This window comes from Corvus hawaiiensis, chromosome 5 (genome assembly GCF_020740725.1).
Source record: "Corvus hawaiiensis isolate bCorHaw1 chromosome 5, bCorHaw1.pri.cur, whole genome shotgun sequence".
Classification (NCBI taxonomy): domain Eukaryota; kingdom Metazoa; phylum Chordata; class Aves; order Passeriformes; family Corvidae; genus Corvus; species Corvus hawaiiensis.
In genome coordinates this window covers 27,705,975-27,711,167 of record NC_063217.1, presented here as the reverse complement: position 1 = coordinate 27,711,167, position 5,193 = coordinate 27,705,975, and positions in this window count along the sequence as shown.

Sequence of the window (5,193 nt, the reverse complement as noted above, 5' to 3'; positions counted from 1 at the left end):
CTCCAAGTCCAGCTTAGCAAATAGTGACCAGAAGGTCTGGTTAGCATCTGCAGCCTATTGCTTAACTTATTTTAAAACAATCATTATTAAGACTATGATTTGTGCTGGGGCAGGTGCTGTACAAATAGGGTAAAGCAATAGGGAAGCCTACTGTAAGGGGAGAAATGAAGTTGATACCACTTATTTTGGTCCACAGGCACCTAAGCAGGCTCTGAACAAGAAAGCAAGGCACAAATTGACACATCAGTAGCACCAGAAGAAGCAGATTTCTGTGTCCATGCTTTGTCAGTCCAGTGGCTATCACTTACCTGACAATTATACAAGATACAACCCAAGTTTATCATTATCAAAATAACTCATTACAACATTGAATCATTACACTCCTTGCTCCTTTCTACACCAGTAACAGTCATATACATGTTAGTTCTGTTCAGGATCTATTTTTATACATGGATAGTTAGAGCTAGTTGGAAAAAGTGGGCTTTACTCCACTGGAACACAAACGATTTCCATCAAAAATCTAACCTACACACCTTCCTTCCATTTCTGAGATACAGCTTGTTGCAAGAAAAATTTTTTGAAATGTTGAGGTAAGTGTTAAACTGACTTCTTTTCACTTTATTTAGTTGAAAATAATCAGTTCAGAAAACAATCTGATCTGCTAGTCAGGCTATGTATGCATTGACTGGTGCAAGGAGAATTTCCCATCAAGCTGAGGAATACAAGAGCAAGGAGTCTCACCTTCTCCCACTTGTTGCAGCCACTTGCCATTGCATGTTCAGCCTGCAGCCATCTCAGGGCACAAACAAACATACCAAGCTAGCCCGGACACCAGAGAGGTGCCAACTCAGAACTCGTTTATCTACGAGATAAGATGCATGTCTGTGACTGTGACAGACACACCTTTAAGTCAGGTCTGGGTAAGTCAGTCACTTTTCAGAGACAAAACGTGTCTTTATTAATGGCTTTCTATTGATACTCTCACTGGTGTACATTTCTCTAAAGCAGATAAAGAAAAAACACACAACCTTTCCAACTGAGAAATAACATCATCCTTTCCTGTTAAAATATCTGTAAAAGGGACCCAACAAGGTCACGTAGTCCAACCCCACAACCCCCACCCCAGGCAGGAACAACTAAATTTAAGCCATCTATCACAGGAACTGCTTACTATACTTTTTTTGTCTGGTCACACATTCTTCTTAAACCAACCTTAACCTTTCTCTTTCAGTTAAAGAGGATGGATGATATTGTTCTTGCTCAGTAGACTTCCTGCTGTTTCTCTCTTTCAATGTTCATTTTTGCTGAATGTTTTTCAAAGTCAAATGCCCTTCCTAGAAATCTGGGCACCTTGTTGTTGAAGCTTAAACTGCTGTCGGAGTTCACTATTGACTAATGTGTGTAGACTAGGATTGATGTCATTTGTGGAAGAAAAGCAAATGTTTGCAGGAAAAGAATGGGAATATATATTATTGTGGGCATTGAGATATGCATTGTGGAGACTGTATGTTTTCTGTTTCTTATCTGATAATTTCCTTGATTTCCTGGGACAGATTCTCATCTTAAATAAACAACTTCCAGTGGGACTGACCCATGTGCATTTATACTAAGCAATAAGAGGTCTCTCAGTCTCAACACACAATGTACTTGGGCAACCTGAAATGAGAATTCACAGTATTTCTCTGCGGCTCCAGCAGCACTGTATTTTAAGGTGTCTACCAAGAAAAATATGAACCTGTGGGAAAACACAGATTTGTTTGCAATACAAACTACTGAGAAAACAGCAAAGAACCCTTTTTTTTTAATGGAGATTTTACTTGCTAGATGCTATGCTTCAAAGGTATATTTTGGCTGCAGTGCTATGCTCTGATGGAACACAGGAAAGCACAGACCACAAGAAATCAGCTTTGATACATGAATGGAGCATTAACACAGTTGTCACGTAATTATGTCAGTGCCTTTCTATGCTGCAAAGGTTGCAGAGTTGTGGAAAGTCCTGGAACAGTAAGGGAATGAATACAAAATAGCCATTTTCTCATATTTCAAGTGATGCAGAAAAAGGTAACAGTCTATCCATTTTCACTATGCATTTTTTTAGTTTTCATGAGCAGGAAAAAGAAGGAAGTGTCCTGCCTGTTTTCTCCTCATATGTATTAAACTAATTATTCTGCTTTAACAAGGGAAACTTTGTTCTCATAATTTCCAAGTTTCATTCCAACCCCTGCAGCTAATCATGACCACAGTCACTGATAATGAGTAGTAAATTGTTATAGTCCTTAGAGCCTGATAGGTACATTCCAGTCTGCATCATGTAGCCCTGCTGCTCTATACATTATTGTTCACAGATGGTAGCTGTCAAACTCTGTCAACTTCATATACACATTCAGAGAGTTACATCCGCATTCCTGAAATTTATGACTGCACAGCCCTCACCTTCTAAGGCCCTTAATTCAATAACATGTCACGTCCCTTCAGTCTCACCCTGCTTTAAAATACTTTCACCCACTTACAGGCCTTCAATTTAGAAAAAAAAAAACCAAAACACGAACCCTACTGAGTTATTACAATGTAAATATTTTAATAGAATGGGGTGGTGGTTGGGAGGGGGACAGGGAGAAGACTATCTGAGTTTAAACAGCTCCATTATTACATTAAGATTGATGATCAGGAGCTAATGGAGCATTTTCTTTAAAAGTTTATTTAACTACAGGGAAAGTGGATATTGATATGTGTATCTATTGACTGCCACATCACTGAGTCTTTGGGTAACAGTACATAATATAAAGAGATATTTGCCAGGGTTTCATTGTCTAAAGGGCATTATTTAGACTAACTTTCCCTAAATTTAAACCCCATAAGCAAAATAAAACCAGGTATGAATAATTTCCATTTCATTTTAAAAGTACTTCTTTTTACATTAATAAATACTGTATTTTGAAGATGGATGTCTGAGGATTCTGTCACTAATAATATGAATCAAAAAGGATAAATTCCTTCCTTTGCCCAGAATGAGAAAATGAAGTGCAAATTAATAAACAGGGCAAATAAAACAAATAAATTGAAAGATATTTTATATTTTTCTGCCTAGCAATGCCAAGATATAACTAGTAACTGAGAGACAACATTGATTGAATGTACCCCACCTTCTTCATCAAGCTCCTCTAGCCAAGCTCCTGTAGGCTTAGGAAAGGAAATAAACGAAAAAACCTTTCCAGAGCTTTTGCACTTTGAAAATGGCCTTCTTTCAAATTCATCTCAGACCATCTTCCAGAAAGGACTCAAGTAAAGGAAGATGCAGTAGTGGTCTGTAAACTGACATCATCTCAGGGCTTGACACAAATCAGCCAGAGCTCTGAGCTGGATCTGCCCTTGCATTTCCCATCTCTGAGCTGCTCAAAAAGACAGCAAGTCTTTTAAACTAAGGGAAGTTGGATTTTATTAGGATGAGCACATGGCAAATATCAGAAATTAAAATGATGGGTACATAGCTCACCCTGCCACACTCTGTCCCGAAGTAAAGGCTTGGGGATTTTTTAATTTCACCTTTTCCACAAATGAGCATCGCCCTACTGACACCCGTGCGTCACATGTGGCAGGAGTGCATCATGCCCTGTGAAGAGCACACAGGTTCACCACTAACTCAACAGCCACAATGGCTGGGTTAGAATTTAAGGTAATCCCATGCTGTGAACAAACTGAACTGAGTTTTCCTCCTACATGTCTTTCAGGCTAAAGTAAGTGAGGTTTTTTTTCCATGAATAATGCAGTAGGATGTATCTGGTCTTGTAGAAACACTACAAATATACCCCCACACCCTCAGTAAGAGAACCATGAGTAATCTGATAGGGGTTATTCTGAAATTCATTTGCAATGCTGGTGTCTCTTTTCCCTCATTACCCTTTTTAAAAGAACCCTAAGACTCTCACCAGCCTCCTGGTAGGAACTGGTGCCACCATAAATGGCACATAGCACACATGCTATGTCACGTTTATGGCCATCTCCTGCACTGCTGATATCGCTACGAACCCATTGTTGCAGCAGTGATGTCACATGAAAGGTTTGTAAGGCTACCATTTATGCAGAGCTGGACATTCTGAGACTGCAGCCATGGTGACCTTGAGACCATGTCACAGTGGGACTCATTTATAGGTTCCCCCACGCAGAAGTGCATCCTGCCAAGGGGGAGACACAGCCTGGGTCAGAGGATGGCTCTTGCAAAATCTTGTAAATAACATTCTGAAAACAGTATGCTCTGTTGTGTTCCTTCACCTTGGGTGAAAGGGTAATAATTAAATCATTGCAAAGCACATGAAATGATACTTCAGTACTAACAACAAAACTAAAAATGGAGGGGGATTTAACTCAGGTTGTGATTTTAAATCTCAAGTAAAGTGTGACAGGTCAGGGTATCCAGGAATGTAAGCAAAACAAAACATGCCCCCAGCTGCCGTCCCCCCTACACCCCCCTCCTCCCCAAGAAAAAGGTAAAAATGCATCCATACCATTAGTAAAACATTAACAAGGTGAGGCATGTTTTGGTAATCTTTGATTTCTGAGATTCTAGTCTGATTCCCTTGCTGCCATATCTGGGTAGCTTTATCACAGAGAATATAAATAGACTCAAAACTCCAAAACTACTCAGATATCACAGTAAAAGTGGCTCCAAAAGGGGCTGCATTATCACAAGTCTAGACTTGAGTCAGGGAAACATCTATAGTCAGGAAAGCTCTTCAAGTCACTTAGAGATGTGGTCTATTCACAGCAACAGGGTCCCAGTGGTCTGTTGTTTGGAGAGCTGAAGCAGAAGGATATTTGAAAGTTTTTCAATAAGAGCTTATCTGGTTTTCAGATATGAGAAAGGGAAAAAGCAATTTATAGGCTGTGATTTTATAAAGGCTCTTATGCATAGGTTTTTGCCAGGACAATACAATGTCTGTTCCGCATATTTTTTAGCACTGCAGGGCATAGAAGAAATGAGCATTACATGGCACACAACCTGCTAATAGAGGCCACACTATCAAAAAGCTATAGAATCAGCCACCCAGGCCCATTCTGGCCCTTGCTCTCTTCTGATTCCTTGATAACAATTCAGCTAGAAGTACATGGGATATCTGAGAAAAATAACTTTGAGGATTAGTCTGGTCTTCCTTGTAATATCTATCTTGATCAGCCAATTGTCTAAATGAAGGGAGC